Source organism: Equus quagga, chromosome 7 (assembly GCF_021613505.1).
Source record: "Equus quagga isolate Etosha38 chromosome 7, UCLA_HA_Equagga_1.0, whole genome shotgun sequence".
Lineage (NCBI taxonomy): Eukaryota > Metazoa > Chordata > Mammalia > Perissodactyla > Equidae > Equus > Equus quagga.
Genome location: NC_060273.1, coordinates 133,381,001 through 133,405,930, shown reverse-complemented (window position 1 = coordinate 133,405,930; position 24,930 = coordinate 133,381,001). Strand labels below are relative to the sequence as shown.

Sequence of the window (24,930 nt, the reverse complement as noted above, 5' to 3'; positions counted from 1 at the left end):
GCTTGGTCTAATCTAAGCAGATGAGTTCTGCAAGTAGGAGAGTTAACATCCACTTGTACGAGCATTTTAAACAAAGCCCTAGGAATTACTTTTGAACTCTACCTCTCCATCAACCCTCACTGTCAATCCAAACCCTTTCTAAAGAGCGCTCAGACCTCTACATTTATCCTCCTTGTGATCTCCACCACCAGCTCCCTGGTCCACCCCCCGCCCCCTCTCACCTGAGCTGCTGCATTTGTTCCCTAAGCGCTCGGCCGCATCACTCCTTCTCCGCTCCTGTGGTCCCTTCTCCATGAAGCAGCCGTAGTGGGCTTCTCAACAAGCATGTACGACCATGTCATTCGCCCATGTGAAGGCCTCCAGTAGCCTCCCGCTAACTTCAGGATGAAGTTCAAAATCTGAGCATGGCCTGCAAGCCCCACATAGTCCGACCCCTGTCCTTCTTCCGGCTGCCTCTCGCCCGTGCTCCCCCAGCGGTCTGCGTTTTACTCATGTTGGCCTCCTCTCAGTTCCTCATCCACACCATGGCCTCTCCTTCAGAACCTCTGAACATCGCCTCGGAACACGCCCTTCCCATTGCCAGGATCACTGTCGCCCTCCAATTCCCCTGTCTGGTTGACACATATTTATTCAGCTCCCAGCTCAAGCGTCCCTTCCTCCTGACCACCTGCCCAGGGCAGACACACCAGTTTCGGCGCTCAGCGCACATCAGAGCGGTCATTTTACATTCTGTGTGTGATTATTCACTGAAGGTCTGACTCCGCAGACTGTCTGCTGCAGGAGGGCCGCGAGCCCCTCGGTTCACCGCCACTGTGTGTCCTTGCACACTGCCTGGCACACCGCGGGCCATCAGTTCACAGGAGGAAGGCGAGGTGGGTACCATCGAGAATCCTGCCTCTTCTTCCTCACTGCTCTTGAGTGAGAGGGAGCCCCCTCATGACCATTCCTTCCCAGCTCACCAACGTGCTCCGGACAGACCACCTGAGACCCCAGTGGAAGGACCAGCAAATTCTGTGGCCTAAAACTCTCTAGTCATCTTCTATTCCAGAGTAAAAGCCAAGCACACCCTAGGGCCCACAGGCTCCCCAGGATTAGTTACCCTCTGCTCTCACACCCACATGCTCTCCCTTGCTTCCTCCGCTCCAGCCCCCCTGGCCTCTGCTTGCCCAGGCCTTCTCCCACCTCAGGGTCTTTGCACCTGCTGCTCTTCCCACCTGGGTAGCTCTTCCTCAGACACCAACATGGCCTCTCTTTTGCTGCCTTCAAGTTTTCGTTCACTGTCCCCTTTTAAGTGTGGCCACCCTAACGCTGCCCCAGTGCCCCCATTCTCTCTCCTTCCCTGCTTTGTGTGTCCTCACACCTTCTTACATAATATACAGCTGATTTATGGTATTCACTGTCCATCTCCCTCTACCAGAAGGCCAGCCCCATGAGCACAGGGTGTTTGTCTTCTGTTCCCTGACTTATCCCCAGTGCCTAAAACAGTGTCTGCCAGGAGCTTGTTGCTTGACAAGTGTTCATTGGATGAAAGACTAAGGCTCAGCCTGTGCAGCTACGAAACAGGCGGGCTTGAGCAGCCACCCGCGTGATTGTGCAGAGCTGGCCCATGTTGTCAGCCGACACACTTCAGGGTTGTGACTGGAGACCCGGGCACTCCCTAAGCCCAGAGCAGCTGCCCAATCTCCTGGCTCGGTCCTGGTAAGCGTCTGGGGGGCCCGAGGAAGCAGTTTGGTTTCAGAGAGCACCTACGTGGCTCCTGCCAACATCCCCGCACCCCACACCCCACCACACACAAACATACCACACAACCCTCTCCCTTCCCAAGGACACAACTCATGCTATTTCTAAAACAGAGATTCTGGTCCAAAACAGTAGCCAACACATAGTGCATCTCCATGTGCACAGGAAAAGAGAGGGGCCCTCTGAGCAATTTCCTGGCCCTCTATTTTTCCATTCCAGTAAATGAGGCCTCCTTTAGCTCAGGAACCTCTCTCTGAACCAAGCCAATGCCTTAACGGTGCATGCCATTTGTTGCTGCTGGGCTCGTTTCTTTGTTCTTTTATTTTCCACTTTAAGTGATCCATGCCTGGGTCCCTTATGTCATAAAATTGTTGACAACCAGCTCTACCAGGTGTTGACTACTAGTTAAGGCGCAGACAGTGTTAATGGAGAGTTCCCTTCCTAAACAGGCATTTTATTTAGTCATGCATAATACTTAAATTGTACTGTCTGCCTTCAAAGAGTTTTGCAAACTTTCCACTCTGTTAGGCCGGGCAGTGCATGTGTCCACGCTTTATGGCTGGAAAGGCAGCACAGATAAACAATTTACCTAAGGCAATAACTAGCTCTGCTTCAGACAAAGGACTTTGTCTTTTTTAACAGATAAGGAAAATGTGACCAATAAAAAATATAGTTCTTCAGATTAGCAGTTACCAGTGGGGAAGGGGGTTGAGGGGTGGGCACAAGGGGTAAAGGGGCACATTTATATGATGACTGACAAATAATAATGTACCACTGAAATGTCACAATGTTATAAACTATTATGACTTCAATAAAATAATAATTAAAAATGTAGTTCTTTCCCAGCTGTCTTCGTCCGTAAATTGCAGAAGTTCTGCGTTCTGTCTGTGTGCTTTTCAGGCCACATGTGTGACTGGCTCCCTTGGCTATCCTGGCCCCTCCTTGTCTCTCACACCACTTCGCAGTCCTCTTCTCTCTCCTCCCCCCTCCAGTCCTCGCCTTTATCCTCTCCTGCTTTCTGGGGTACTCCAGCTGCCAGGGGGAACCTGAGGGTAACTCTTATCTCTGTCCCTCTGGGACGCACTTCAGGTGATAAGCATTTGTTGCTGATGGATGGGGAAAGCTTGAGGTCAAGTTCCTGGGTGGGGAGAACACCATGGACTGAGTCAGTGTTTCTTCCTGGACTACCAATTTTATGTAGTAGTGAGTAATTTAAAACATTTTAAATGAAAATAAATATGGATATATTATGGGACAGAATGCAAAAAATCAGGACAGGTTAAAGTCTGAAATTCCACCTGTGGCAGACCACTTAAGATTTCCTTTCCAGATTTTTCTCTCCCATTAGGGGTACTTGGACTGCACAAGTCTGAGAAGAACTGACATAACACAGCATTTCCTCTGGGCTCCAGGGAGATGAGGCATTGGGATTGGTTTTCTAAGGGCTAGGAGAATCAGTCTTGCTACTTTAGTTTTCCTTTGAGCAAGGATTTTTTTTTTTTTTTTTTTTTTTGGTGAGACCATCTTGGAATTAATGGAGGGAATCTGGGGCATCCTTTCCCCTGGACCTTGAATGTCCACCAGGCAGCAGCCTTTCCAAGCGAAGAAAGAGTGGCCCTTCTGTCAATGTTTAGTAAATATAAGCAATAAGCAAGGAGACCTCTGGCACTTGAGACTACGATTAAAAAGAAAACCTGGAAAGAGGAAATTTCTAGTACATGATGATTTTACACTGAATGTGCTGAAGACCTTTAAAGAGAACAGAGAAGAGTAAAATAAAATAAAGGCTGAGTGTGGTACCCTTGTTCTGGCTGTCACCCGCCCACCCCCGGGGACGAGGGCAGACCGCCTTGAGCCCTGAGACACTTTAGCCAGCGTGGCCTTTGGAGAAAGGATGCGAGCGTGTAGCCTGCTTGTAGAACGCAGCCGCGATAGGAGTGCAAGGAGCTCAGGAGAGGGAGTCAGAGGGCCTGGCGTTGCATCCTGGCTCCCCACCTGCTGACTGTCCTCAGCCTGTTTTCTCAGCTGTAATCACAGTGTTCATCAATATTTCTAGCCCTCCTGGGGACACAGGTGGATTGCATGTCCCTGTTCCCTTTATATGGAGGCACGGCCATGAGACTTGCTTTGGTCAACAGAAGGGGAGTACAAGTGACATGTGTCATTTCCTTGTGGAATCTTTGAGAAGTCATCCATGATTCCACATAATTTTCTTTCCCTTTGCCATAGCAACCTGAGACATTTCCGATAATAGCTGTTGGGTCAGCCTGGGGCCCAAAGTCGAGATGACCTAGGTCAAAGGTACAGTTGATCCATGTAATGGATATGCAATGGAGGGGAGACACAAACCCTTGTTTTCTTTCTTTCTTGTTTAATTTTTCAATCCTTGGCAATTTGGAGGTTGTTCATTATTAAAGCCAAACCTAGTCCGGCCTGATGGATACACTACTTCATGGATCTGGAGAATGATTAGAAGGAGAGGCCGCGTAGGCAACTGCCCGGCCCACAGCGGGGGCTGTGCGTGCTGGTTCTTCCTCCCCCACCAAGCTCTCCGCTCTGCGCTCCTCCCTGGCCCTTCCTTACCAGCCCTGAGCGATGCTACTCTTCAGAGAGTTGTTTTCAGTACCAGAAGAAGGAAAATGAACTTCAAGACTTAAAATGTTTCCTAATACCCGTTAAAAAAGTGAGAGAGCCCCTGAGCAGAGCAGAGTTGGGAATTCCCATGAAGGGAAGAGAATCTTCTCTCTCCAATTTACAAAAGAGAAAGGAGCCAAGGGTCTTATCAAGGAAATCAGCCAGAAAGTAGAACCAATAAACTTTGAAAATTTCCAACCACAGAGAACTCTCCGCCCTCCAGCCTAATGCTGCTCTCATGGAGCTGGGGTCAGGGTACAGACGTCTCCTGAGGATCCAGTTCGGACTGTCCTTTAACAGGTCATCTGTCCTGGAGGGAGGTGGAGTCCTTGACCTACTTAGTGCCAGCTTTCCTGACATTGCAGCGAGAATGATGAAGATGGTCGGACCTCGAGCTTTTAGCTTTTTCCTCACTGGCTCCCTAAGACGCCTTGCCCCTCCTCCACTGGATCCAGGCTGGAGCTCCATGGGCCTCGGAGGGGAACCCAGCAGGGCCACTGCTGCTGGTTTGGCCAAATCACTTAATCACTTAACAACTCATTCCACTAGGTCATCAAGCTAATCCCTTCTTAGGATGTATAAATCCACTTTGCAGGAAAAAAAATTCCTACCTGAGATTATTCTACAAGGCCATGTCTTTGAGCTTTATTCAAAGAGTAAATCATAATCGATCAATTTAAATGGCATTCATTAGGGCTGTGAGTCTCCAAATGGTTGAAAATTTTGAGAGGAGGGGAAGGAAATAGGAGGAGAACATAGATGAGACAGTGCTGTTTAAGGCCTCCACCTTGGAAGTCACTTCCAGAAATTAGAAGCGAGCAGGACAGCTCTCTTTCAGAACCTCCAGTGGGAGAAGAGACTTGCAGAGAAATGGGAAAGGCGACAAAGAGAAGCATTCATTCAAAAGATTTGTATTAAGCATCTATGGAGGGACAGGTACTGTGCTGGGCTTGGAGGGACAATGGTGAGAAGACAGTCATGGCCCCATCCTTCTCAAGAGTAGTGGGCGCTACTGCTATTTTGTGTGCGTTCATTGCAGAACTTTAATATCTCTGCCCACCCCCAACCACTAGATGCTAATAGTGCCCCCTAGTCATTCTGATAACCAGAAGGCACCCTCCCTGTTTCCAAATGCCTCCATGGGCGACTGGACTGCCCCCAGTAGAGAACTCCTGAACTGAGTGTGATGGCTGCTGAAGATGATACAATAGAGAGCTCTCAAAGGAACCCCAGTGAGGATGGAAGGCGCCAAGGAGAAGCCCACCCTGAGACCCCCTTCCTCTCCCTGAGATGGCACTTGCTGTCTACATTTTGCCCTAACCTGTGGACCTGGAGGTCCAAAGGGGCAGGACCAGGTCTGAGATGCTGTGGAGCTCTCAACAGACACTGATTTTAATTGGATGGCTTGAGGAGTGAATAGAATTATTTGAAGAAAGAGGAGGAAGCTATAAGGGGTGAGGATTGGTTAGAAGGAACCCCTATACATCCCCTGATGGTCAACCCATCTGCCTAGGAGATATTAGCAGGGGCGCTTTAGACCTGACCACTGCCCCAGGGAAGGGGCTTAGAACACGTCAGAATTCATGCTGTGTGACCACCTCCAGGGTCTGGCACATACTTTTGGCAGCTCAGAGGCCCCTTTCTCGTTTTCAGGTTGAGCGTGATTCCTTGGGGGAAGGGGGAGGAGGCTAAGAGAAAGAGAAACGAGCAGTCATGGGCCCCAGCATGGCCGGCAGAGCACTAGGAACGTTCAGGGGAGCGACAGCACGTGGAAGCCGAGTGATGCGTGAGCGGGAGCGGGAGCTGGGAAGGTAGGCAGCCCAGAGTTTGAAGTCTAGGCCTCCCACTTACCAACTGTGACAAGTTACTTAATCTCTGAGCCTCAGCTTCCTCATATGGAAAATGGTGATAAAAAAAGTAATAACCCACTTCATGGGGCTATTATGTGATTTCAATAAAATAAAAAATATAAGCAGCTGATACCAAAAAAAAAAAAAAGCATTTAATAATAGTAACTCTACTAGTATTTGGGCTTCCTAACAGCACTGGTAAGAAGATATCCTCCTGGTTGTGAAGTTGTAAAGAGGAAGGAGGAAGACTGGACATTAGGGCTGGGAGCAAGGAAAACAACAAGGCAAATCGAGAATTCTCACCGCCAGCTCTTTGTTGTCACTCAGGCCCCTTCATCTGCACCTTCAGAGGGAGAATCCTGGAAAGGGGCCTCTGATAGCCCAGCTCTAATGTGCACCAGCCAAACAACTGGGATGGGCAGAGAGGGGACATTCTGGGTCCAACCTGATGGATGGGGACAGACCAGAGAGGAAGCAGAAGCCTGCTGGTGAGGAGATGAAACCAGAACCTACTGAGACGGCGGGAGGACCTGGCCTGTTCTGGAGGAGGTGTAAGGGAGACCTGTGGCCTTGAGAGCTTGTGTCTAAATGCTTCAAAGAGCTGACATTAGAAGGACTGGGTTTGTTTCATGTGACCCCAGTGGGCAGAAAGAGGGCCAATGGATGGAGGTGACATGGTATAACCATTAATTCACTGGAAACTTCCGGAAGGCTCAACTGGATCCTATTCACTTTAGCGTCCATAGCACCAGCACAGAGCCTCGCCCACATGGGACAGCCAAGCAGCAGCAGCCGCTGGGACTGTTACTGGCTGGTCTTGGAAAAAGCAGCCGATCCTGAGAAGCTGATTATCTCTGCATTGGCCCGTCTGCTTGAGACCTTGGTTAAAAAAACAGTGCTGTCAGCCAACACTGAAACTCAGGGCAGCTCATCCTTCCAAGTCCAGAAACAGGTTCTTTTCTCCTACCTTCAACCCCTCACTTTGCAAACACTAAAAAAATGAAAGACTGTTTCTTTTAGGCTCAAAGGTTGGGTACGTTTTAAGCTAAATAACTCTGCATGGGATGATCTGGAAGTGAAATTTGAAGCTGGATAAAAGCTGAGCCTGCTACGAAAGTTCAGTCTGACTTCCTCTGACCCTCTCCTAACTGTGGTCCTCAGCATTTTGGTTTGTGGCAAGAAAGCGTTGCTTCTCTCCTCTCCCTGGATGGTCTGCTGGTCTTGTTTCCTCTTACACTTCTCAATGAGGAATCAAGCCTCTGCTTCACTTCAGGTCCATGCCCAAACTCCTGCCACCTGATTGCTTAGACGCAAGTCTTCACGCATCTAACACAGAAAGCCGATAGACTGCTGGACCAGAAGATGGAGAAACATCATCCTCTCTGGAGCCTGAGCTCACTAAAGCAAGTCCGCTCAAATGCAGCATCTGCACAAAGCTGCTGTCCCCCTGCCTGCCTGTGACTAAGGAATCGGAGGGGAGGAATTGTGTATCTCGACTTGCCCTCGGCTGCTTTTCCCAAGACCAGCCAGGAACAGTCCCAGCGGCTGCTGCTCCTTGGCTGTCCCATGTGGGCGAGGCTCTGTGCTGGTGCTATGGACGCTAAAGTGAATAAGGTCCAGTTGAACCTTCCGGAAGTTTCCAGTGAATTAATGGTTATGCCATGTCACCTCCTATTTCACATTTCCCTTTATTCATTAATTCACTACAAAAATGTCTATCAAGTTCCAAATGTGTGTCAAAAGCAGTGGCATGTGGGGGCCGGCCTGGTGGCACAGTGGTTGGGTTCGCGTGTTCCGCTTCGACGGCCTGGGGTTCGCCGGTTTGGGTCCCAGGTGCAGACATGGCACTGCTTGGCAGTCTGTGCTGTGGTAGGTGTCCCACATATAGAGTGGAGGAAGATGGGCATGGATGTTAGCTCAGGGCCACTCTTCCTCAGCAAAAAGAGCAGGATTGGTGGCAGATGTTAGTTCAGGGCTGATCTTCCTCAAAAAAAAAGCAGTGGCATGTGGTGCCTAACACCACAGCCTGTGCTGAGTGCTTCCTATGTGACAGGAGTGTGTCAAAGACACCACCTGCACTGACTCACGTGACCATCACAACGTCCTATGAGGCAGGGCTAGTCTTTCCCTCACTTTGCCAATGAGGAAACTAGGACACAAACAGGTTAAGCAATTGCCCAAGGTCACATGGATAAAGGAAGGAACCAGGAGCTTTTTTGGAGATAGTTGTTAGATGAAGGAAGACATTAAACAGTAATGATGGACGCTTCCAGACACTTTCTAGACGTCTATCAAATACACAGACTACAGGCAGCAGTTCAAGAATGGAACAGCTCATTGCCACCGGAAGACCCAGACTATTCCAAGCAGCTCTCCACAATTGATCAGCGGAACCCAGCTTTGCTCTCCTGCAGTGTGTCCAGGCTTCTCAGCATGAGGACGCCCTTTGTAAACTGAAAAACTAAACCCATTTTGCAAATCTTCAGTGGGTTAGGAAAAATACAAAATAACCAAAAGCTGTTTTGAATTCAGTAACATCTTTAAATTAATTTATATATTTTTAATGCCCACAGTATAACCAGATTTGAAAAGCAGAGGTACATATAGTTTCAAAACATGACTTAGTCAGTTTGCAAATATTAGGCACATGACATCTCAGTACGGACTCCCCAACCCCTCGAAATGACTCCACAGACCCTGAGATCCACAAAGCTTTGTAATTTTAGACGAATAGTTTCCTTCTCTGAGCCTCAGTTTCCTCAGCTCTGAAGTGAGGATAATAGCTTTTTCAAAGGATCTCCGAGAGAATTAACATGAGGCCAGCAAGAATTTAGAGGGCTCTAGTCCTAAGGAGTACAAAAATGGTTAAAAACACAGTCCCTGACAAATATGGCTCCAGTGTAGTTAGGAGACCAGACACACAGGAGAGAATTAGTAAGCAGAACGTTCTTCTTCTAGAATGTGATCTGGTAATGCACAAGGCAGGGAGTGAGTGCACAAGGGGTTCCCTCTCGCCTTACATACACACATGGGAAGTCAGTTCTTTATAAGCTGTCACAGGGACCCACGGGCTGCCCCCGCTCAGACATGCCCCTCACTGCGCTGCACTGAGACTGAAGTTGGGGAAATGGGCCGGTGCACATCACGGTGATGGAAGATTTGGGGTTGGGTTGGGTTGCGTTTGGTTTGAAGCTGCAACTCAATTTATTGAATGACTACCATGGAGAGGAGGTTATACAGTGGCCCTGATGTTAATATTTAATGATATTTTGATCCAGGTGTAATTTAAGGCACATTTATCAGGCAAACTGAAACTTGCTGTTTAGCTTAACTAACTCAACCCCCCGCATAATGTCACAATCTTGCAACTTCACAGCCTGCATTCATCACATTTTCAGGATATAACTGACTCCAGGGGATGGAACCTTGGAAGAGGCTTCCCTCAATAAGACTGGCTTGAGAGCAGCAGCAATTACTCCAGTCTCTCCCTTTGGGATGTTGGATTGAAAACACAAACCCCATCCCCCAGCACCCTCAGTTCATGGTGCTGAGCACACAGCTTGATAACTCCGATACCTCTTTCTCCCCCCTCAGGAAAGCTCCAGGTCCTATGAACAGGGCGAGTTCAGATTAATAATGAAAAGGGCTAACTTTTATTGAAACTGACTATGAGGTTGGCACTGTGCTAAGCACTTACATGAAATATCACTCTTAATGGTCACAAGAAACCACAAGGGGGTGGTGCTACTTTATACCTGTCACTCAAGTGAAGACCTCCTGTGGTCACACCACTGGCAAGCAACAGGGCTGGACCTGACCTCTAGCTGCTGCCCCTAGGACATGGTTGTAACCTGGCCTCAGTACCATTTTGCACTCACCCCACACATACACTGGCTTCCTGGGCGGCCTCCTCACCCCGGTCGATACCCATATTTTACATGTTTCCAAAAGGACGGGGACCCAATAATCTGACAGGCAACTGAGTGAGAAAGGACAAAGCTTTTGGTTGTGGCTTTATATGTGGCAATTGGTGACATGCTGGCAGGGAAATGACAAGAGGAATATAGATAGGTGTGATATGATCATCCTTAAAGAAATTCTCAGAACACAGAACTTAAACTCAGAAGCATCCTTAGAGATCAACTGGTCCAAGCCCTTCATTTCACATGTGAGGAAACAGCGGTTCAGACGGTTGCCCACGATCACAGAACTGGTGTGGGATTCGAACCTCCTCTCTCTCTCTCTCCCTCTCCCTCGCTCCTCTTATTATTTCTGATTGAGTACAGAAGGATAGACAGTGAAATTTTTCCCTTACACCGCTTTCCCCCACGCCAGCCACCCCACTCACCTGCCGAAGGCAAATTCTATTAGAGGGTCTATTGTATCTTGTAGAGGCATTTGATGCATATCAAAAATATGCACTCCGCGTGTGTGTGTGTGTGTGTCTTTTATACAAAAATGATAACATTCTAGACACTGGCAGAACCTTGCTGGTTTTACTTAACAATGCAGGTTGGAGATTGCTCCATTATCAGAACATACAGAACTGCCTCATTTTTTTCCCCCCGTTTTTACCAGCTTTATTGAGATGCACCTTACCTAATATAAAATTCATGCATTTTTAAGTGTCAGTGTGATGGGTTTCAGAAAATTTATACAGTTGTGCAATTCCAAAAGCCAATTTTGGAATAATTTCACCACTCCCAAAAAAGGTCCATTATGCTCATTTGCGGTCACTCCAAGCTTCCGCCTCCAGCTGCAGGCAACTGCTAATCTACTTGCTGTCTCTATAGCTTCGCGCTTTTCAAAATTTCACATAAATGAAATCATCCAATATTTACTGTGTAGCTGGATCCTTAAATAATATTTCATCTGGCTTCTTTCACTCAGCATGGTGTTTCTGAGATTCACTCACACTGTTGCATACAGCACTAGTTCCTTTTCATTGCTGAGTAGTATTCCATTGTGTATACACACACACCCCATCTTCTGTTTATTTACTCACCAACTGATGAACCTTTGATCATTTCCAGTTTGGGGCTATTAGGAATAACGCTGCCGTGAACATTTGTGTATAGTCTTTATGTGGGCATCTGATGTCATTTTTAGAAGTCAGAAGTAGAGTTACCAGGTTGCACGGTAAGTATATATTTAACTATCTAAGAAACTGCCATCCTGTTTTCCAAAGTGGCAGTACCCTTCCAAATTCCCACCAGCCATGTGCTACAGCCAGTGTCTCCAAATCCTCGCCAACAATTGGTATTTTCAGTCTTTTTGACTTTAGTAGTTTTAACGGTTGTGTAGTGGTATCTCATCATGGTTTTAGTTTGCCTTTTCCTAATCTGTTGATATTGTGTATCCTTTCATGTGCTTATTTGCCATTTGTCTATCTTCTTTGATTAAGTATCTATAAAATTTTTGCCCAGTTTTTAATTGGGTAGTTTGTCTTATTATTGAGTTGTTAAGAGTTCTTTATATATTCTGGAAATAATTCTTTTATCAAGTCTGTTTTGCAAATATTTTCTCATTTGTGGCTTGTCTTTCCATTTTTATAACGGTGTCCTTTCTTGAAGAGTGGAAGTTTTTAATTCTGATGAAGTTCAATTTATCAATTTTTCCTCTTATTGCTTGTGCCTTTTGCGTCATAACTAAGATACTGCTGACTAACCCAAGATTACAAAAATTGTCTCCTGTTTCTCCTACATGTTCTGCTATGTTAGAAATTTTATAATTCTAACTCTCACATCTAAGTCTATGTGTACTCCAAGTAAATTTACATGCATGGTGTGAAGTAAGAGCCTAAGTTCATTTTTCCTTTTGCATATAGATATTCAATTGTTCCAATGCCATTTGTTTCAAGGACTTTCCTTCCCTCATTGCATTACCTGAGAACCTTTGTCAAAATCGGTTAAGCGTCTACCTCCAGTCCATTCCTGGATTCTAGTCTATTCCTTCACTTCTTTCTCAGGGCTGCCTAATATTCCATTGTATAGACTTACTGTACTTGATTTAACCTATCCCTTATTGATGGACAATTATGCTATTTCTACTCTGGTTTTTTTTTCCTGTTTCAAATAGTGCTGTGGCAAATATATTGCATTGTAGGTATATCTTTTAGCATCTTATAAGTATATTTGTAGGATAAATTCCAAGAGGAGTCAATTTTACATTTTGATAGACATTCACAAAACACTCTCTAAAGTTTTATTAATTCACTACTACACAGCAGTGTATAACAGTACTCTCCAGATCCCCAGAAACAAATATGCTAACAAATGTTTCATCTTTTGTTTCATCATGTAAGTAAAAAATGCTATCTAAGAGTTCCAATTTGCATTTTTTATTATGAAGTAGGATCAGTATCTTTTTCCACGTTTAAGAGCCAACTATATTTCATTTTATGAGAAATGGGTTTCATGTCATTTGCCCATTTTCTGATACTTTTTTGTGATCCACACTACTTACATTTCTCTCAGTTTTTTGTCTGTCTTTTGATCTTGTTTATTGAGTTTTGGCCTGATAGAAGCTTTTATTTTAATGTAATGAATGTATAATGAATGTTAAGGCTTCTGGGTAAAACTAGAAAGACTATCCCTACACTGAGATTTAAAAAAGTAAATCTCCCATTTGTTCTAGTATTTTTATGTTTCCATTTTTAACATTTAAGATTTTTGATCTATATGGAATTTATTTTAACTTAAGAAATAAAGTAGGGATATGTTTATTTTTTTCCCAAATAGCTACCTAGTTATCCCAACATCATTCACTACATAATCCAACTTTCTGTTCTGATATGCAATGCTATCTTTATCACTACTCAATTGCCACGTGCACTGGGTTTGCTAATGTGCATCGATTCATGTGTCAGTAAGCACACTCAAACCTCTACGCTGACTCCAAGCTCAGCCCTCTCTCCTGGTTACTTACATTCTCAAAGCAACATGCAATGAATGAAGCACTTTATGAACTGCGTGCAACAACACCTGGATCTTCTCTCACCTTCTACTCCACTGCCACTAGCTAACAAAATTCAAACTCTGTCTAACGTCTGTAAGAACAATGTAATTAGGACAGCAAACCTGTCTGGAAGTACAGATCAGATACTACATTCTTGAGTCAAATAAACAATTTGGTGCTAACCACGATTTCCTTCCGGAAGAGCCAATGAATTTGGATAGGCTGTGTCTGTGTATTTCTACACACGTGTGAAAGGCACATGTGCCACGTACAGACGAGAGAGCACTTCACTAAGTAAACCAACACCCCCTGCCAATAATCTCATATTAGTTGAACAGCAAACAAATCAGGCACTTTATGTTGTCATCCTTCTGGGGTGGGATTTGCTCTCGGTCCGACGTCCTCCCCAGCTTCACACATTAGACATGTGACGCCGAAATCCTGTCCTAGGCGGCTCAGAGGGGTGCAGGGAGCCAAGGCAGGCCACAGGGGAGAGGGGGCTGTCGGCACTCAGAGGTGGGGGAGGCACATCACAGGGGACTGTCCTCTACAGAGCGAAGTGGCATCGGTTGGGCCCTCCACTCCTCCTCCAGCTCCGGGGTCAGACCGGGGCCCAGGCTGCGGCCCGGAGACCCCTGGGGACCCCGAGGCAGGGACGGGGGACCGCGGGCCGGAGGGGCTGCGTGCTGGGCGAGGCGCGGACGTCCTGAGCGTCCAGAGACGACGCTGGGAAGGGCCGGGTGCCCAGTCCCTGCAGAGGCCGGCAAGCTCTGGACACCAACACCGCGCGGACCTTCCCCGCTCCCGCCTGCTCCAGGGCCCGGCGGTGCAGGCTCCCTGTCTTCACGAACCCCGTCCTCAGCACCTTAAACGCGTTCAGCAAGCACAGGTCTCAGGGGGATGCTGGAAGGCCGCTCTTCGCACCTTCTGCTACTGAGAAGGTCCCTGGGCGGGCCGAGGGCAGGCAGCCCACGGCGCGGGCAGGAAACTGCGAGGATCGCGCGGGCCGCTGCCCGGCACAGGGACCACGCCAGGCCCCCCGCTGCTCGCCCTCCCCCGCAAGCAGCCGCGCGTAGGCGCAGAAGCCCCACTCCGTCCATGGCTGGGCCCGGCTGGAGCCGACAAGAGGCGCTTCCGGTCCTCCCTCGCTCTCTTCCGGTCGTCCCTCGCTCTCTTCCGGTCCGGCTTCCTTTCCCCGCCCGTCCAACAATAGCCCCCTGTCGATTTCTGTTCCAAGAGAGAACAGCGCGTCCCCGCGCAGGCTCCTGTGCGGGAGGCGGCGATGCGATGCTGGGGACCCGGGCCCTCCCCTCTCCCCGCGGGAGACGCAGGCCGGCAGCGCTCCAGGCTTCGGAGGACAAGCCAGTCCAGTCCCTCTTCTCCCCCGGAGGACTCTGCGGCGCTCTCCCGCGCTGTTGTTTTTACATAGTTTCTCAAGCTGCTGAAAAAGCTGAATATCTTTTTGGGGTGGTGTTCCCAAAATACTTGTCACGCCCTTCTTCCCACCGACTTCCTTACCGGGGCCTGAATCTTGTGTGATGGGCAGAGCCTCTGCCCCTCCCCAGATTCGTGGGACCCGGGGAGTCTGATGGTTGTTGCTCAGCACACACTTGAAAAACGGTACCCGGACCTTGCCTCTCAGACATCACCAGGATCCCTTGGGATGGAGCTAACTTGCTGGCTGAGACCACCAAATTCATGCCTAATGATGCTCAGAGATGAGTAGAATTGAGACTTGTCCATCACACCACTGCCTCAGAGGGAGTTGTGTTGTCTCGGACAAAGTCAGAGTTAATAAACGGCTTTGTAACTCCTTGGATCAGGGACCTACACTCTGACATCCATCTGTAGCCAACAGGTCAAAACCTTAAGGCAGCACTGCTCACACTGAACGTGCACCTGAACCACGTGCAGATCTTGTGACAAGGCTGATTCTGACTCAGGAGGTCGGCGGCTCCTGCATTTCTAACAGCTGCATTTCTAACAGCTCCCAGTGATGCCGTGCTCTTGGTTCTTGGACTGCATTTGGGAACAGTGCCTTAAGGGTTACTTAATTTTTAAAAAATGGTTAACTACAGATGACTCTTCCTCCTTAATGAGAAACCTAAAAACAAGCAACATCAATTTAACAACCTTGAGCAAATCACTTACTTTCTCTAGTTTACCTGTTAAACAAGGTGTTTGCCTTTCTTTATTTTAAAATGGGGGGAATAAAGCACCCACTTCTTAGAATGGGATGGTTAAGTGAAATAATGCATTTAAAGTTCTTAGCCAGTCCCAACCATGGTAATGACTCCTCCGTAAGTGTTACCATTGGTGATGGCAGTGCTCTTGTGTTATCTCATTCTCCAATTTAATATCAATGGCCACTATGGAATGGGGTCAAAGTGGGTCTCTAAAATATCAAAAGAAAACAGGAGAATGGGTCAAAATTGCCTCTGCGTGCCCTGGCACTTGGCACGAAAAAGAGGGACTTTATCAACGTGAACAGAGAGAGCTTTTTCAGTTTCTACCACAAATAACAGAAACCTTGGACCCCAATGTTGTTAATAAGCGTCATCTAATCCCAACTTGTTATTATATTTACATTTATATTTACCACTTTAAATTGGTCAAATAAGTGCAAAACTGCCTTGATCTAGTATTTGTTCATTTTGGCTGTCTCCGTCGCCTCATTCTGTAAAGGAAAGTGTATTGTGCTCCACAGGGATAACACATTTCCCCCCTGAATTCACCAGTGGTGTTTGTGTAAACTCAGCCCGAGTGGCATCTCTTTAACTTGGATTTACAGCCCTGCCCATAAAAAACCAGAGAGCACGCAGCGTTTCCTACAAGGCTGAATCCTGGCTCACAGCTCTTTTAGTCAGGGAAAAACAAATGACCGTTCTCTCTCTCGCCAAAAACAATTTGCTAACCTATCATCTGCCCAGAAAACAAATGGAAAATAAAATGCAACCAACAGTCTTTTCTGTATATTTGATAAACGTTTATCGCCCACGAGCAAGTGGGTGGGGTCCCTGCCAAGATGACAGGTTGATATACAGGTAGCAGCCCCAAGCACATACCAGTGGAACAAGCGCGTAATTCCAGTAAATTCAGGGGGATAGGGTAGCAAATATGTTAAGCTGGCAGTTTGGCATCGTCCCCCCAAATTTTGACTAACTTTTTTACTTATAACTTCAGCATTTGGCAATATATAAAGATAACATATTTAACTCTACAGCCCACTTACTTATTGTCATCTGTCTAACACATAGTTATTGCACACCTTTTATATGCCACGTGCTATTCTACGCCCTGGGCATATAGCAGTGAACAAAACAAAGTCCCCGTCCTCGTGGGGCTTACTCTCTAGTGAGCTTGTATATGACACGTAACTTCTGAGGAGGACATATTCCTTTATCTAACTGTCATTGCTTTATCTAAATGTGTCTGGTATTCGAATAGTCTGAAAGAACAGGCTTCATTAGACTAGCTGTTTCTGGGAGTGCACGTCAAAATGGTCGTTTCTCTGCTCCTGTTAGCTGGGAACCTATGTCCATTGCTGCTCGGCTTCATCAGCCATATAAACAGATGAGAGAAGAATGGAATGATGTAGGTAGAAACTAAATCGGGAAAATCAGAGCAACTTTTTCTACAAGTTACACATCTTTCCTTTAATGAAGGCAGATTTAACACATCTTGTGAGTGCTGGATTTTCAAACACTGTGATCAATCTTCTGCCTTTCTGTGCCACCATTAACTTAGGACAAGGCTCTAACTTCTAAAATAGGCTCAGCACAGCACACGTTGTAAAAAGGTCAAACCAAAACAAACCCAAAAATCCTCATGAGGTTAAATCTACCAATATTTTTTAAAAAGGAACAGAAAAATTTAGTATCTGTGTTCTCCTCGAGTAAAGAAAGAATGTGTGCTTACTATAAGACACAAATAAGTTAGAAATGCGGAAATCAGAAAGTACTATTTATACAGAATTATAATATTTCTAGATCTAAGTTATCTATCTTTCTATGATTTATATACGGTTATAGAACATTGATCAGACACCTCGGCTTGCTTGCCTGGCTAGCATATGCCTTTCTCCATAACACTAATAGCTTCTAGAAGAACAATTGAAATATTCAAAACTAATTTCTAGAAAGAACATCCAATGCTGAGTGAGAATTCCACTTAAAAGCATGGTTGGTAGAACATGCATTTATATTTAATGTCAATGCAATCCTAAAGAAGACAGAGCAGGATACTGGCCATCCGTTTGAGAGAGTCACACGCTGTCAGCATCAGAATCTCACCGATTATCTGGTGCAGTGGGCAGGCCGGACAGTGTAAGCCAGCCCTCAGGTGAATTGCGAGACACACACAGACCACCTTGAGGATCATTGATTTCGTCCAAGCCCATTCTTTACAGACGAGAAAACTGAGGTCCAAGCAAGTAAAGAAACCTATCAAGTCACACAAAGAGGGTGGCGGAGGTTGGACCGGCGCAGAACAGAAGTGCTGTGACTCCCCGTCTGGTCTTGTTCTCCCGCACTAAGCCACGTTAGAGGACAGCTGTCACACATTCGTGTAGAACAACTCCGCTTCAGTTTGCTCTCCGAAGGTGAAGTTGTCCAGACGAGTCTCTACTGTGTCAGAGCCTCTCGTTCTAACAAAAGAACCTCAAAGCTTTGGGTTACTGGGAGCAGATTTTTGGTTGTTGTTGCAGTTGTGTTTTGCTTTTGGAATGTGGAGAGGGAAGTTTACCAAAGACCTAAATTAAACTGTCATTATTACTTGACAAACTAACCAGTATGTAGGTTTCAAAGTTTAGGATGAGAGAAAACTAGCCATAAGATCAGCCACACACACACCCCCACACAGACTCCCCCACACACGGGGTAGTAATGGTGTTCCCATTCTCCGTGTGAGGGTGAGTGGCTCGCTACTAAACTGTTTGAGGCGAGGGATCCCTGAGTGCACTCAGCCCTCGGTGAGGGGAGAACATGTCACTTCAAGTTCTTTTCTGTCTGGCTGAGTCATGGAACTGCCACAATGGTCTCCAAAAAAAGTGTCCCCAGCCCTCCATGGCCAGGGAAAAGGTCACCAAAGCACAGAGCTGAGAGCTGGGGGAAGTGGGTGAGGGGGAAGGGAGCGTGTGCATTGTGACTGCAGTCTCTTTCCTCCTTCATCCAAGTTTGACCTGCTGTCCCCAGGCAAACTTTCCCCGGCATCGGGCTCCACTGGACACCGCTGGCACTGCAATGAGGCTGAATCTGGTGTGTCTGCCATCAGCAGCGATGAACATTGAAACATCAGACTCTACCTTCCTTTATTTTGCAAGAATTTGGGGTTCAGGACATCTTCACTCAACGTGTGCCCAACTCCAAAGCTATGAGGAATAATTTTGTTCTGATAAACCTTTGGCATGGTACTGATCAAGACTACTGGCACAAGTTATGGGAGATGTATTCTGTTCTCTACATTCAAAAAACACATTACCCTTACGTATTAATACAGGACTCAAAAAAATTACAACTGACATTTTTGGCTCCTACTACTTGCCACACATTACGTTAATGGCTTTTCATAAATAATCTTTAATCCGCACAACAACTCCATGATATTGATGCAATTTTACATCTGGGGAAACTGAGGCTTAGAAAAGTTAATCTCCTGGTCTGTGGAATTAGTCAGGAGTAACAAAGCTGAAATTCAACCCAAATTTGTATTACAACAAAGCCTGTGCTTTTGCCGCTCTGCCTGCCCGAACTTGATTCCCGTCCCGGCACATGGACCTCCAGGACATAGCCCCACAGAATTTAACGTTTACACAACAAATTTGTAATTTCGTTATATGTACAGTTTCCGTACAAATTAATTCGTGACATCTGTGTGTCAAATTCTGGATCATTCCAAGCTGGAGTTCCCCTGATGATATCACGAAAGAATCTCTGATGACCCCAAAGAAAAATCACGCCCTGGAAGTTTCCACAAATGCCAACTCACTCCTTGGAGTTGAGCGAAGACAGATGGGCAGCAACTGGACTAACCTCGTCAGTGGCTTTGTCTTTAGGTAGCTGACATTTTTTTCCCCAGTATCCAGCAAATATTCTCATGGCCATGACTTAAAAACCTCAGTGGAAATATTGAATATATATTTTTTTCTTCTCAAGGAAAGCATGTCTCCAGGCCCCGAATCTCGGGCTGTGGTGAGCACGCTCGCTAGAAATGGGGGTGTTGGTGCTATGAGCGCACCCACCTTCGCCTCACTCGTCCTTCCTCAGTGTGACTCTTCTGTCGTCTGTTCATATTGTGCTGCATCTGATGCTTTTACCAATAACCAAAACTAGAGAGCGTTCTATGATGTGTTAATCGGGCACAAAATTAAAAACATTTTCAAGGAAAAATGAAACTGAAAGAAGTGAGTCAAATCTCAGCCCTAAGTTTTCTGCTGGGGTCACAATTGCTGATAAAAGATGCGAATGCCCAAGTTGGTCAGCCCAGCTACCTTTTGACTAAGATCTATGGAATGGGGTGCAAGGGGAGGTGGTGGGGAGGTGGGAACCACTGTCAGCTGTTGTTAGAATAATTTTGCATCCTCAAGCAAGCAAACACTCTTAACACCTCTTTTACGTTGCTCATTTTATACTGCTCCTAAGGAAGGTCTCTTGAAAAAAGGAGAAGAAAAAAGAAGTCTAACTAATGGAACAAAACCTATGTAATAGTCCAGTTCTATCATACTTTCTCACTCTTATTAAGATGACGGCTCAGTTTTGAATAAAGAGTAATTACTTGATTGTGGTTAATACATAGTCTGGCCAAATTAATTTGTAAATGAGAGCCTAGCTATTTTTATCACACTCTTCACATCCCAGGTGACTTCAGTCAGTAACTTTCATACAAAAGAATATTAAAAAAACTGTATCATTGATGTCTATCACCTATTCCATGCATCTCTGAATTAAACTATTAATATTAGTAAATATACACAGTCTTTCCGGGCGACTTTGCTGGCCTATTTTTGACAATGTTATCTTTGCTCCCTCGTGGCTTGCCGTGACGAGTTCCTGGTAACATTATCCTTTTTGACAAATCTGAAGCAAGGCAGACTTTTAAAAACTAGTCATGATGTGTGCAAGCTCAAGTAGTTGGCTGTGTTCTATTTGGTGCTTGGAAACCCAGCACCATGTGGAGATTTTTCGGTTGCACTTATAACTAAGTTTTTCACTCCTACTGACACAAGCGATCAGCCTCAATTGTCCCCTTCTAGTCAAATGTTGTTTTCCAAAACCAAGGCTATATGCCCCAAAATCTTTGCCTTCTTTTGTGTGTCAGATGACATCTTCCACCGACAGTGGATAATAAATTTGCATTCAACCCACATGTGGAACCTGAACACCTAAGCACCCCCACACAGAGCGATTCAAACGAGAGTCCCTTCTTTTTCTCCTCCTACCTCAGTGATGCAGAATAACAGTCATCAATTAACATCACTCTTTTGGGGGTGCTGAATGGAAAGAAAAGAACAAGAGAAGGGCACCTCAATCTAGGCAGCGCGTAACAAAAACCCCGGAGCAAACCGCAGTTCTCAGCAGACACCCTGCGAAGGTTCCCAGGACACAGCACTGAGGAGGAGAGAGCTCTCCGGCGAGACACATCACACACTCCAGTGGCTCCTGGCTAACCTGGCCACGTCATCTGTGCCAAAATTCAGATTTAACACAATGTCCTCCTTAGCCCCAACACAATTCTATTTCCAGTTATGCCAGCCTCGGCTCTGCAAAGCCTCGGTATTCTCTTTAAGAAGAAAAAAATGTATAAGCTTAAATTGTGGGCCATCCATCAGTCGTACCCTTTGGTTAAGGAGTACGCCCAGTTAAGTCTTTTCTGTTGAAGATGCCCACGACCGTATCCATCCCGGGGACACTGAAATGGAAGTAGAAACGATTGCGTGGTAACTTACCAGCTCCTGAGTCTGAGTGGCTGCAGCAGCCCAGTGCTTTACCTGGTCCCCTGCTCTCTCTGTCTCTCCCTCTCTCTCCCTCTTTCTCTTGGGTACAGATTGCAGGGAACTTAAAGAACTCGCAGGGACAGTGTTTCAAATGACTTAAGAAAGAGAACAGGAACAATACTTCGTTCTCTTTTTCTCAGATGAGTACCTTCGGGAAGAAGGAAGGAAGGGAGGGGAGAGGGAGGAAGTCAACAACCCTTTGCTTTCCTGAAAAAAAATAAGGAAACAGAAGATAGACATCTCATTTTCTCTTAAACAAAATGTTGGAAGGGGCAAAAAAAAAAAAATCTTTGAAAAGAGAATTCTTCAAATATGCTCTCTGGCCTGGGAGCTCTAAGGAGAGAAAAAGGCTTACTGGCCTGTCCTGTCCAAACAAATAGTGCTCAGAAAGGCTCTCCTGAGCTTGCGGCCTCCCGTATCTGGTTTGCAGCACTGACGCAGCCAAAAGGGAACAAATCATGTCACGTCGATTCTGAGCAAAGGAAAGTGTGTCTGCTGCGCTAACTGAGGCAGACCCGCAGCCTGGGAGCCGTTGGCGCAGCCGGCCGGGACCTCAGCCTCTGCCAGGCTCTCTGACCCGAGTGTGGCTGCCAGTCCCCAGCCTGAGTCTAGAGCCTTGGTTCTCCCAGGATCCAACAGCAGACTCACGTCCTGGTCACTGAGCTTTACGCAACGGACCGTGTCCAGCTGCCATCTTTGCTGAGGGATGAAAATGAAAAAAAAGCGACTTGTCACACTGCTGCTGGACATAGCTGTCTGAGAACTGTGGTTTTTGTTGTCTTCTCCCTGCACATTCCTAATCCTTCTTGGATTTAGTCACCTCTGGAAAAACTGGAAGGCGATTTCTAAGTTGTTTTCAAAATACTGTGAAGCAGCATAGGTCTTAGATAAGCGAGCCACAGTTTCTGAAAAGGGATGGGGAGGCTGAGCAGAAGGAGAGAGAAAATAGGGCCATCTCCTTTACCGGGTTAGGGGGCTGGGAGCTCATGGGCAGGCGTGCACTCCATTCGGGTCAGTTGCACTTCGGAATAAACTTGGTTTCAAATTCTCTGGCTTGTGCTGTGTGTCTTGTGTCCTTCATTCATCTGGTTAAGACCATTTTCACCACGAACAGGAACCAGCAGTTATGTGGACCTTTGCGGCAGCAAAAGAGAAACCAGCCTTAAGGTACTTCCTTATTTCACTCAATAGTGAAAAATGGGGTGGAGAGTTACACCTGATCACAAGGAGCAATTAAAGAGAATTCGGGGCAAGAGTGGTTCTGACTCAGTTCTCTGTAGGACTGCCACTGGGTCCTGTGGTCTGTAAGGTGCTTCTTTAATCCCAAACAGTTTTCTTCCCTCAGTGTTATCTATCATCTGTCTATCTACCATCTATCTGAATATGTGCGTGTGTGCTCAGAGGGAGCATAATGACGTCGTCATCCAGTAGGTTTGCAAGAGCCAGGGCAGAGTCCATTCTTGGCGCTCCCATTGACACCAACACCAGCACAGCACGCAGGCTCCTGGCGCGGGAGACCTCACCCCGTCTACAGGTGAGACAACTGATGCTCATGAAGAGTCTGAGTGGTTTGCCCAAAGTCACACATCTCAGTGGCAAAACCCAAGTGCTCCTCTGTCTCCAGATTCAGCTCCAGGGCTCTTTGCCCTCTGCTGGCCTCCTCCATATCCTGCCTTTGTAGAAATGGGGAGGAAAATGAAGACGAAAATCTAAGAAAGCAAGAGAGGAGCCTGAGAGAATGGAATGGGGGAGGAATAGCAACTCTTTTAAAGGGGCAGCAATTTGGGGGCGCCCCTTTGAGTGACTGTGAGGTTGAGGAAGCACCCTGCCGAAATGCACAATGAGGAGTGGAAGCAGGTGGGAGGGAGGAGGGGAAAGGAGCGGCTGGGCTGGGCTTCTGTGGCATGAGTGGGCAAGGGCAACAGGGGAGGCAAAGGGACAGAGCAGCTCAGGCTGCAGAGTCCTGGCAGGACTGCAAGGGTCCCTGCTCACCCGAAGAACCAGTGGCAGCCACATGCTGGCCTTTCCATGTTTTCACTTCCTCCTACAGCCTCAGGGCCAGGCCAGGGCTGAGCCCCAGGAGCCCAGGCAGAATCCAAAGGATTTCCCTTTTAAGTCCGCAGAATGTGGGGACTGTCACGTTGAGCCCCTTTGTTTTCTCCGGGCGGTGGACCCGCCCACAGGCAGCCTGCACGGGGACATGTGCCATCCGAGCTGCCGGCTTTGATGTGATGGAGTGGCATCCACTGGGGACCTGCCCACATCACCTCTGGAAAAACTAGAAGGCAATTTCTAATGTTTTCAAATTGCTGTGGAGCAGCGCGGGTCTTAGCGGTGTCAGCCCAGTTTTCACAGGGGATTCACGGCCTGGCCTGTCACAGGCCTCGTTGTGACCTGCCTGTGAGACTCATAGCGCAGGCAGCGGCCTCTCCCCGCTCTGCCAATCATAGGAAAAGTCTCCTCTACGACTTGTAGAATCCCCCCCACCCCGGGCGTCTAGAAGCCGACACTCCTGAGTCCTCCATTAGGTTCCTGGGAGCGGTTTCCCGTCAGGCTGCTCAGGCGGTGGAGCTGGCTCTCCACCTGTCCCCTGGCTGATTCGGGTCTGACTGGAGGTGAGGGAATGGACGTTTGTGCTGCGGACACCTGAGGAAGCGCGTGCGTGGAAGTGGAGTAGGGCATGCCTCTGACCCCGCAGGTGAGCCCCGCATTGGATATTATGAGGATCATTTGAGCAGAGAGAGAGGGCTGCAAGACCCTGGGCTGGTTCAGGGACAAGGAGAACAACCAAGGTGTAAACTTCGGTGAGACCAAAGGAGTGACCCAAAACTCAGAACCAGCACCACAGAAATATGAGCTCCACTCAACCTGGCCTTCTGAAGCCTCCTGATGGACACTTCTCCAGCTTCTGATTATCCAGAACTCCAGGGCTATCTGTTCACCCCAGGACTAACTTGACCCCTGATTGTGAGGGGTGGGCAAGGGAGGGGTGGATTGAAATATCACACATGTTCTGAACAGCGCACAAAAATATTAGTGTACTCCTCAGTGAACTTTGGCAAAATGAACACAGCTGAGTAACAGAAACACAACAGAAGACCCGCTGTGGCCCTCCAGCTAGCACCTCCCCTCCCACACGTTGTGTGACACCTGACATAGACACGGAGTTTACACAACAAACAGCATCAGGTTGTACTTCTTGTTTGGGGTTTCTTTGCCTCGGCAGCGTTGTATTTGTGAGGTCCACCCCTATTGTCGAGCGTGGTGGTGGCGCCTTGCCCCTCCTTGCTGGGACCCGACCTCCACGTGGAGATCTGCGTTACTGAAGATGGGCATTGGGGTTGTTTCTAGTTCTGGGGCGTTTTGCATGGGCTGCCAGGTATATTCGTGTCCCCGCCAGATGTCTTTTTAAAAGTCTGATGCAGGACTCACCTCTCTCCAACAAGACTGTCCACTCCAGCAACTCACAAGCCTTGTGTTCGGTTTCTTTTGGCACCAGCATTCTCGCACATGGGACGTCTGGCACAGATCTGTTTAATTCAAATGGATGTCGTCTGAGGAGTCGGCGATGCCCTTGGAGAGTTCCGGAGGAGCTTCGGAACAGCTTGGGATCCATGGTTCCCGCTTCCTGCCACAACCCGGAGATGCTGGGCCCCCCGCTCTGAGTCGTGCCCCATCGGCTCTCCTCTCCCTTCCAGAGTCTGTGGAAATCGGGCCTCTCCTCCCACCTCTGGGCTTCTCACGGACAGGCTCAGTGTC

General features: G+C 47.3%; 1 protein-coding gene across 1 annotated transcript in view; it reads right to left on the bottom strand.

Moving 5' to 3' along the window:
- Positions 1-21,256, bottom strand: part of ZNF366 (zinc finger protein 366) — a 63,084-nt gene extending 41,828 nt beyond the window's left edge. Inside the window, exon 1 of the mRNA XM_046668343.1 lies at positions 21,124-21,256. The gene's annotated coding sequence lies outside the window, so the exon portion shown is untranslated. The remainder of the gene's footprint in view (positions 1-21,123) is intronic.
- Positions 21,257-24,930: the final 3,674 nt, after the last annotated feature.